This window comes from Quercus robur, chromosome 1, assembly GCF_932294415.1.
Source record: "Quercus robur chromosome 1, dhQueRobu3.1, whole genome shotgun sequence".
Taxonomy (NCBI): Eukaryota; Viridiplantae; Streptophyta; class Magnoliopsida; order Fagales; family Fagaceae; genus Quercus; species Quercus robur.
The window spans coordinates 11,405,749-11,416,802 of NC_065534.1; positions in this window are offsets into that span (position 1 = coordinate 11,405,749).

Genomic DNA, 11,054 nt, shown 5'->3' on the forward strand with positions numbered 1-11,054 from the left:
GTTGCTCTTCTCATCGAAGTCTTGGAGTGTCGAGGATAGGGTCGTTCTCACCTGTTCCCTTTAACCGCTCGGCCTTTGATTACTCGTCCTTGGCACACTACCTCCTCGGCACGGGCCCTAAGCCCGGATAGAGCGTGGGCCAGATCATAAGCTCCCCGGCCCTACAATAGCCCCTCAAAATCCTGCTATCCGACTCCTCGGACGGATAGGAGGGTTTTGATGACATCATACATCTGCCAATGCCTGTCCATCCTTGTCACCTATTAGTTCCCGAGACTTTTTATCTGCCCGAGACACGTTCCTAGAGCCCTTGGAAGGCGAAATGTGGCCTCATTAAATACGGACGGCTTTGTGTTTCCCACGTTCTACGGCATGATGAAGATCGAACGGTCGTGATCCCTTGGTCTTTATGGGCGGGAAAATTTGTGCAGTTACCCTAGAAAGTATAAGAGATTTTTTGGAACGGATCTGTCTCTTCAGTTTTGCACTTAAGAGTTCTAGCGCGTATATTCTGGGTTCATCTGAATTTTCGTCCAAATTCAAGTCTATCTCCAGTACAAAAAGCCTATCCGAAGCGCCTTTCCTCTTTTATGTAAGTTCCCTACCTCCATTAACTCGTGTTTTTTCTTTTCTGGGTTTATTTTTCGTTGATTCCCTTTCTTCTCCCATCGTGGGTTGGGTTTGTTTAGTAAATCATAGAGATGGCTAAATTGAGACTGAGGAAATTAGTCGATTCTGAAGAGGCGATGAATAAGTTCATCGTCGATTATAGGATTCCTCCCAACGTAAGTCTGAGGCATTGTAAGATGGGGGAGTGGCATTATAAGAGGGAAACAGACGCGGTAGTAATTCCCGTCCTCGCCTTTGTAGAGGGGGGTATGAGAATCCCTATGAGGCCGGTAACGAGGGGTTACCTCAGGCATTTCCGATTAGCCCCCACCTAGTGCGCCGGCAACGTTTTTAGGATTCTAGGTTGCGTGGACGCTTTAAACGAGAAGATGGGGTTAAGACTGACCCACCATGATGTGAACTGGTACTATAATCTCTAAAAGTTGAAGGGGAAAACCTTTTACATGAAGACAAGGGACGAAAGGATTCAATTAATCCAATGCCTCCCTGATTCCAACAAGGGATTAAACAAGGATTTTCTTATCGTCTCTGGTGAATGGCACGATGGCGATCCGTGCCCCATAGTAGAAGGAGAACCAGGTGGGGTACTGGGAATGGAAGGGCGATGAGCCTTAACGCCATTCTAATCTGATGTTGTTTGGAAACTAACCATGCATGCGTGTTTTTCTTTTTGTAGATCCACACGCCTACCAACGGCATTTTCACTTAGTCAACCGGGCGGACTTGGAGACCGTCTTACAAGCAGCAGTTTTCGTAAATGATGGAGATGGTCAAGTCCAAGCAGCTCACAAAATACTAGAGTACCCTCCTGTTCAGAAGTCATTTGCGGACGCAAGGCACGTGATCAGCGCCAGCCGTCCTTGGCTTCCAAAAATTACTGTGGTCGAGACAGGATTTTGAATTTCCCAGGAACCATCTGTCCCCGAGAACATCCCACCGGTGGGCCCCTCCTCGTCTCATCAAGTAGCAGAGGACGAAGGCTAGCTAGATCGGCCCGAGGAAGGTTTTGGGGTATTTGACCTAGCCCACCAACCCGAGGATCCTTCTGGTGATATAGGTGACCCAGCCTTGTCCGAGGCGGAATTGTCATCGGTAGGCACCTCTTCTCAAGCCGAGATGGGACTCAAGAGAAAGCCCTCAACCCCCCTACTCAAACTCTTCGAGGGCCAACTTGGGAAGGATACGTAGGGAACGCCACAACCTAATGCTCCTTCCCCACCACCTCAGCCTCAGATTGTCCAGACTAAGTCATCTTCCACCAAGTCAGCCACAATCCCCCCGCCCCAAACTTCCTGCTTCTTCCCAACCAGCTCTGCCTCCATGGCCGGAAGGCATTGATTCAAAGAGAAAGAGGAGCCCCAAGGGCAAGGAAACCATGGACAGGGGAAAATCCCAACCTTCTAAGGAGAAGGAGGAGGCTCCGCGCACAAAACAACTGAAGATTGGACACCAAAGTAAGGGTAAAGAAACTGAAGTCCAATCCTCTCAAAGCAAGGGAAAGGGGATCGAGGCCCAGTCCTTGCCAAGCGCCTGGCTTCCTGCCCCAATGCTCCATGGGGGTCCACTACTGGAAACTGCATCCATGAGGGACCTTGGAGATGGCGAGGGTGGCTACGTGGCAGACGCACTAGGGAGAACCATGCTACTTCCCACTGACATGGATGGACTAAGGAAAATGAGGATGCAGGAGGTCTTCCTCAGTACTAAGAGGTACTTGGGCATGGTAAGGTTCTTTGAAACCTAAAACTTTATTAACTCTCGCTCCTGGTTTGTCTTTAACTATACATTTATCTCCCTTACCAGGCTCTCTAGGCCACCTATAGGATGGAGGAAGAGGTGAATAATAAGAGTAAGGTGGCCGAGAATGAACGCACCAAGCGCTTAGCGGCCGCGAAGACCCTCAAAACTTTTGAGGATGACCTCACCAAGGCCAGGGCTGACCTAACAGTCGCTATCCGTGAAAGGGATAGCGCCTCGGCGGGCTTAGCTAGCGCTTAAAAACAGGCCGAGGACAAAAAAAAATGTCTTCTAGAAACCGAGGATCAGTTGCAAATAGCTAAAGACCTGATCAAGGATTTAGGTAAAAAGCTGGCCGCGGCCGAGCATGACAAAGGTGTGGCGGAGTATGCCCGTGACGAAGCCGTAAGGGCCAAGCAGGAGGCCGAGTTTGCCAGAAATGAGGTTGAGGTTGCCAAGGAAACGGCCGAGGATGATGGTTATAATGCGGGGGTAGCTGAAACCCAAGCCATTCTTAAAGCCCAGATTCCCGGAGTATGCAGGCTTTACTGCTCCCAGGTTTGGGAAGAGGCATTGAAGCGAGCTGGGGTGAATGCTTCATCCGATTTGTGGAAGATGGAGAACATATTCTACCCTACAGCCATCTGTGAGGCTACTTCCTCCAGCTCCGTGGCTATGGGTGACCAACCCGAGGAAGGGGTCACTCAGTCGGAAGACTTACAGGTCGGCGGTTCTCCTGGCAAGACGCTCAAAGAGGGAAAACTTCAGGATGTGATAGAAATATCTCAGCATACGGATCCTGAGGCACCCAAAGAGGTTACTGAGCCCGGGGTTGGCACTCAGATGCCTAATGTTGAGGAGCCAGCCATACTTGCCCAGCCCCCACAAGTAATTCCCCTTGCTGTGGTCCCCAAAAGTACCGATGTTGACCCTGTTCAGCCTTCCCCAGAAGGGACGATCCTCCAGGGCGTCGAAGCTGATCCCGTTCCGCCTTCCCAGGACGTGGCCGACGCAAAACTAAAGAAATAGAAACCCTGGCTAGGCTCCGTATTTGTTTTTAGTTTAACGATTAACTTGTTTCTTTTTCATTTCGAAAACTTTGTAATCCATTAGTAGTTTGAACCTGTTGGACATGTATATATGAAATCTTTTTCTCCCTTTTTCCTTTTGGTTACTTGTTAGTTGCCCTTGTCGATACTTACTATTGTTTATGAATTCTGAACTAATTTATCTTAACACGTACGAATATTTGTGCATGCGATACATTTAACATCGTGTTTCAAAACCTTAGCTTACCTGCTCCCGCAGAGCCTTGGACTCATTTCTAACCCTCATTCAACGAAGATATAGGCATCGTTTTAGATGTCACGTGTAGTCGCTAAGTCCTGCTTAGTGCCCAGGTTTCTTTAAGCAGTTGGTTTCCCCATAGGTTTGAGTCCGAGGACCATGCAATACCTTGGTTCTGTCCAAAACTCAATTGATATTAATAAGTAGTTGGTTTCCCCATAGGTTTGAGTCCGAGGACCATGCAATACCTTGGTTCTGTCCAAAACTCAGTTTTTCTTCCAAGTAGTTAGTTTCCCCATAGGTTTGAGTCCGAGGACCATGCAATACCTTGGTTCTGTCCAAAACTCAGTTTTCTCATCTAAGTAGTTGGTTTCCCCATAGGTTTGAGTCCGAGGACCATGCAATACCTTGGTTCTGTCCAAAACTCAGTTTTCTCATCTAAGTAGTTGGTTTCCCTATAGGTTTGAGTCCGAGGACCATGCAATACCTTGGTTCTGTCCAAAACTCAGTTTTTCTTCCAAGTAGTTGGTTTCCCCATAGGTTTGAGTCCGAGGACCATGCAATACCTTGGTTCTGTCCAAAACTCAGTTTTTCATCTAAGTAGTTGGTTTCCCCATAGGTTTGAGTCCGAGGACCATGCAATACCTTGGTTCTGTCCAAAACTCAGTTTTCTCATCTAAGTAGTTGGCTTCCCCATAGGTTTGAGTCCGAGGACCATGCAATACCTTGGTTCTGTCAAAAACTCAGTTTTTCTTCGAAACTCGGTTTTTGGCATGGGGTCTTGGCTTTAGGGGGATTGGCTCCTCAACCAAGCCCTCAGAACCATCCATGCGTTTGACGCTACAAAGCGTAGCCCCTAGTCAAGAATCATAGCCCCTAGTGGAACTCTACACTAGAACACTATAACCGGCTGTTAGAAATGACAAGGGAACTGTCTCGACCTACCGTCTATGCCAACACACAAGCCTTTCCCATAGACGGCGCCAATTGTAAGGACACGATTCGTAATGACTCGCAACGGTGTTGGGTTCGCACGTAAAAAGGCTCAAACAATATCATTTGTAGAGTGTGGGTTTGAAAGGCTAGGCCTCAGTCACCAGACGGTGGGTTTTTCGTGGTGTTCATACATGGTTAAGTCGTCTTCGCCCTAGGAGTCTTTCTCCTGGAGGCGGGCTGGGAGGCTCTGGTTTTTGGCCATTTTTCCCAGCCCTCTCTTGGTGCACTAGCTTTTACATTATATAGTCCTTCTTGGTTGATCTTAGCCCTCCACTTGTTGGTCAGGCAGGTGCTTACTTCTGTACCTTTCCCATCAGCTGTCCCCTTTTACTTTCTGTTAGTTGCGAGAATCGAAGTTACACCGTCCAAGCGTCTTTTCTCATTAACATGATCAGGACGCTGGCCGGTGCATTTAATGCGGAGGGGACGTATTTTCCTTGAACCTATTTTGCATCGTACCTCCACGTGGGCCCTATTCCACTCACATCCCCTTCAGGGGACTATTTGGGGATATCCTTCACTAAGACGTTGCTCTTCTCATCGAAGTCTTGGAGTGCCGAGGATAGGGTCGTTCTCAGCTGTTCCCCTTAACCCTTCGGCCTTTGATCACTCGTCCTCGGCACACTACCTCCTCAGCACGGGCCCTAAGCCCGGATAGAGCGTGGGCCGGATCATAAGCTCCCCGGCCCTACAATTATTATTATTATTATTTTTTTAATCTCAGTTCCTATTTATATGTAATTGACTTTGTGAGGTTTTGATTCGTAGTCTTTCGTGTACAATTGGTGTTATCAGATAAATAAGGTGAAAATTTGGTATGCTTAAAAGATTTGTGATGTGGGAAGATTTGTGATGTGGGATTTACAAGACTAAAATGGGTTTTGATAGCACACAAACACCATCGATGTGGTGGTCTTGGGTTGGGTGAGGGAGAGGAGAGACGGGTAGAGAAAGAGAGGTTGGTCTTTTGTTTACTTAGGTTAAGTGGTTTAAGTTAATTTGGCTGTTTCAAAGCACATGTCAACTTTATAATGTGCCATATAAATAGCTTGGAGGAATTCCTCCAAATTGGGTTGCATATAAAATTTGTCTAGATTCTCTAGATTTTCTCTGACTTATCCGTATTTGATTTTTTTTAGACTAATTTATACTATTATAAGAAGAGGATATTATGACATGGATTCAAACTTTTGGATGTTCTAAAATACCTAAGAAAATCCTACCCACTTAGGGCACGTTTGGTAGACTGTAATAGGCAATGTTATGTAATAGTTATTCCTATAATTTAGTTATTCAATAGTTTGGTTATGTTTTTATTACAGGGAATAGTCATTCCTTATGAATAGTTATTCTTTAAAATGAAGAATAACTATTCTTCTCTAAAAGGGTTGTAATAGCTATTCCTTAATAGATGTAATAATTTCTAATATTAATATATTTCCAAATAAATAAACTTTCTATATCCACCTAACAATTATAGAAATAAAAAATCATCAAAAAATAACTCATCTCTCTAAAATTTAAAACATATTATTTTCTAGGAAATATATCTGTATGAATGAGATATTTCCTAAAATAGATCATAAGTTTTATTCTAATGTTACAGCTCACAACTAAACTAATGAATAAATTTAGTTATTCCATTACAACACCTTTTATTCCTGATAATAAAGATTACCATTTCTGCTGTAATGTACATTCAGTGTACCAAACGTACCCTTAAAAGTTTTTCAACTAATTGGGATATAAAAAATAAAAAAAATAAAAAAATTAGAAGCCTAAAATTTTATACATCTGTTCACAATCTAATAATATATGTCTCACCTCCTTTATCTATTTTCTTAATTCAAATGAAAAAAAAAAAAAAAAAATCAAACTTAGTTTTGGCTCTACATCTTCTTTTCGCTGCTTCTTCTTATGCTTTCTCTTTCGTATTGAATAGAAGATGTCTCCATAACTTAAACAATCATTCAACAATCGCAAATCCACCACAAACTTTCAGTTCAATGCACGACAATCAATTCAAAGGTATGTATTGTTCCTTACAATATAAATTCCTAACACAAAACCTTATTCAATTATGCGAAACTTAAGGCTCTGTTTGGATTTTTTTTTTTTTTATCATTCATTGCTCCTCACTCAATTTTTGTCACTTGTCACTCGTTGCTCATCATTCATCACTCATCACTCATTACTTAAAATATTCCAATTTTCTATACCCATCAGTTTGGCACACGTTTTCAATTTCTCATCAATCAATTTTTTCTACTTTTTGTGGGACCCATACCTGTGCAACATGTCAGGCATTCCTATTAGCCTACCCGCCTCACACCATTTCATCACACCATTTCCTCCCAAAACCAAAGACTTCAACCCAGGTATTCCTTTTTTTTTTTTCCTTCAACCCCCAATACCCACAACAACCACTTCAATTCTGAGCTTGAAGCTCAAATCCACAAAATTCATTAGCATCCTTAAAGCACCCAGAAAATTCACAAACCCACAACAACCAATCGCTGATTTTTATTTTTTTTTATTTTTTTTATGGGTCTGAGATTAGAAAGGCGAAAAGGAAGGAAAAAAAAAAAAGATTGGACCTGCAATGATCTCCAATGGCGGCACCATTTATGGGTTCTATGATGAAAAAAAAAAAAAAGAACAATGCAGCATAGACCAGAGAAAGTGAAAAAAAAAAAAAAAAAAAAAAACAGTGCAATGTAGACCAGAGAAAGAAGAGAGAAAAATGAAAATGTTTGTGGAGAAGAAAGCAGTTGAAGAGGCATCAAAATCAGCGCTCATGTGTGTTACACTAACAGTGGGTCCATGTATGTGGGTGTAATTACAAAAATGTCATTGAAAACTGAGTTTTGGAAACTGAAAACACCTAAAATGTGTTTTCAGTTTCCATAACTCATCACTCAAAAATCAGAGAATTGAGTGATAGAAACAAAAATTGGAAACAGATTTATGAAAATCCAAACGGACTTCTTAACCATGGGTCTCACCATTTTTTAGTGAGTTACGAAAACAAAGTTATGAGTTATGAAAATCAAAAATCCAAACAGCCCTTAAGCATCTTGCTCCTCCTTTTTCTTCATATTGAACCCAAAAAAAAAAAAAAAAAAAAATCACCACATGCATATCAAAATTTTCATATACGTAGTTGGGAGTATAGTGTGACAATTGGCTACTTTCAAAGGACTGCACATCACTAAAAGATATATTCTATCAAATTTTTTTTATTATAGGATTGAAAGTCACATTCATCATTCTCTTATTATTTATTGGGAAATTATTATTGATAGAAATGGTCTCACAAAATTAATGCACAGTCTTGAAGAAATCAAACTTCAATAGACTTAGGAAAAAAATCGTTGATGAAATTAGTAATATGACCGTCCATATCTATTGTCCATTTGGTGGATTGACTATCTATTTGCATTAGTAAGTATTTTATTTTTAAGAGATTCAACTTATGGTACCTGTTCCTGATGATAGCTCTTTTATCATTAGATTAAGACACCAATCAGTTTTTTGTGTAAATAAAAATTGAACTCTAGATCTCTTATTCAACTATCAGAGACTTTACTAGTTGAGCTAAATAGAACCCACAATAATGAAATTCTTATATTCAAGACATTTTAGAGTTAGTATTTTTCATAAAATTGTTAAATATATAATTAAAGGTTGTTAGGGTACATTGTTTTTTACACCTATTTTTACTTAAATACCACCCATTTATTTTCAAACATCACTAACAAATTATTGGGCTTCTCCAAATATTTTTGCCCTATTATTATGCTAGCCCAAAACTATTCTTCTTACCACCACAAAATTGGGCTACAAATATAAAACGTTATAAGGCCCAATATTTTTGTGAAGCCTATAATTTAGACTCATCCCCAAATTAAGTTATTGAACGAGTTCAAATCTCATTTCTTTTAAAGCCCTAGAATACTCATACTTGACAATATTTGAAAAGCTTAATTCTCATAGGCAATATTAAAAGCCCAGTTCTCACTAACAATATCAAAAAACTCAGTTCTCACTGACAATATAAAAAATCCCAATTCTTATTGGTAACATTAAAAGCTCAGTTTTCACTGACAACATCAAAAAGCCCAATTCATATTGGTACTATTTAGTAAAAAATCCAATATTGTTAATACTTAGGAAATACCATATGATTAAATTACCTATGCCCATAACCACAATTGTTTTTAAAAAAGTTTGAATGCCCATATGTTTCCAAATTCATGGGAAATTATGATTATTTGATTCTATGATCACTATTCATAATTCTATGATAATTATTCATCCTACAAAGCTTGTCATTTAAATTATGACATGATTATTGGGAACCATAAACATTACTTATGATATGAAATTCATCATTTCAAAATAGTAAATATTATTTACAAAGCGTTTTGAAATAATTAAGCTTATGCTATTATATTACATTCATTACCCAAAGATCCATCACAGATATCTATCAAAATCCAAACTACATTGAATATTCACTAACAATATGAGTCCATGAGGGATGAAAACCCATGGCAATGTGTGTTATTGATGTCCATTTTGTAGATCCAAATGTGTGATAAAAGGAGAACAAGCCCAAGTGAAAAAGGGGCATAAGCACAACCTAGCCAAAGGGTCCAACCCACGTGAACAAGCCTAATCCAAAGTTTTAGCTAAGGCAGAGGACTGAACTAGTCAGCCAACTTCCTTTTTGTTCATTCTTGACCAAGGTTCAGTTGGAGATTTCCTCAAGGGACAACCAAATCTCTAAGAATGAACTACAAGTTGTCCCATCAACTTTCTGCCACTATCTCCCTAATGTGAACAGTGCCCAGATGTTGTACTAGCAGTTAAAATCTAATGGGTAATGGGATTTCATCGTCTTCCTCAAAGCCCTATCTCCAGAGAAAGGAAGCCATAACCAAGTTACTCAAATCTTAACAAATCAATTCTGTAAATGCCAAAAATGTTCAAGAGTTGGTTCATATGCCAAACCCATGAATCCTAAAGGGGAAAATTTGGGAAAATGTAATTTGAAAGGCATAAAGAGATTTCTAGTAGAACCCTTTGAAGTAGGCCCAAAATTTGACACTTGGCTTAAGATGCTGAATCCTACTCCCTAGGGTCCAAATCTCAATTGCAGCACCATGATTCTACCTTAATACCTACCTTAATCCCATTGGTTGAACACAACCTCAGAAATCTCAGCATTTAATGCAAGATTACCCAAATATTCACCCATGTTTGATGCCCAAAGAAGCAAGGCAACCCAAAAGAAAATCTACCATTTATAACCAAATGCTATGGTCAACAATCCGCCCCTCTTCTTGCTAATCAGCTCTGCATTTTTTTTTATTCTTGCTAATCACCCCCCTAAACTCTACTATAAAGGGTAATCACACCAGCTCACAAAAAACACACCAAAACCCTCTGAAAATTTTTGCCATTCTTGTCATTTTGCCATATTTTAACTTGCAGTTTAGCTCCAACAACCCACAAATGAACCATTTCAATCCATACAAATCAACACCCAGCTAACCTTAAGCATTCCTTTCTCCTTTTCTGCATATCCAAAGTTCATAAATGCTCCCTAATCAGCCATGAACAACCCTTTTCACCAACTTAGTTTTAACATTATTTTCACCATCTCATTACAAGCTTACACACTCACTCACTCAATATAGCCTTTGTAGGGAATTTAACCAAAATTCCCAATCTATGAGGAACAAAATAAATAGAGAAAACACACGTCAAAGAAAAATAATCACACGCACAAGACAATATTTACGTGGTTCGGCAATTTGCCTACGTCCACAGAGTTGCAGGGATTTCACTATGATCAGGGAAAATACAATAGTGCACAAGAACACTCTTAAGAAACCCAAATCCCAATTACACCCTAGCACTCTCTCACAGAAAAAATAAGAATAGAAGCTGACTGCCTCTCTTTTCTCTATTTCCTCTCATGTGGCTCCTTACTAGGTTAATTAGAATTCCTCTCTAATCTCACACGGCTACACTTTTTCTTCTCAAAAACCTAATATATATATATATATATATATATATCAAAGTCGGCTAAAAGGTGGTGGGTTACTATTCCAAATAGGAGTTGGTCAAATAGTGACCGACTTAGGCAATGAGGATGTGGGCTTGTGGCAATTCAAGCCACACACGGCCCACTTCAACAAATCTCCACTTTGGCTTGAATTGATCAAGCTACACAAGCAAACTCCTCCATCAGCTCCACCTTAGCCCTTAAGGGCTCACAAGCTACAAACATTAGCCACAATCCTCCATAACATAGTCTCTTATCCCTGCAACTCATCCTCTTGTCCTCAAGCTAGAAGACCAATTGAAGCTGCGCACAGCTTCAACTTCTCAAT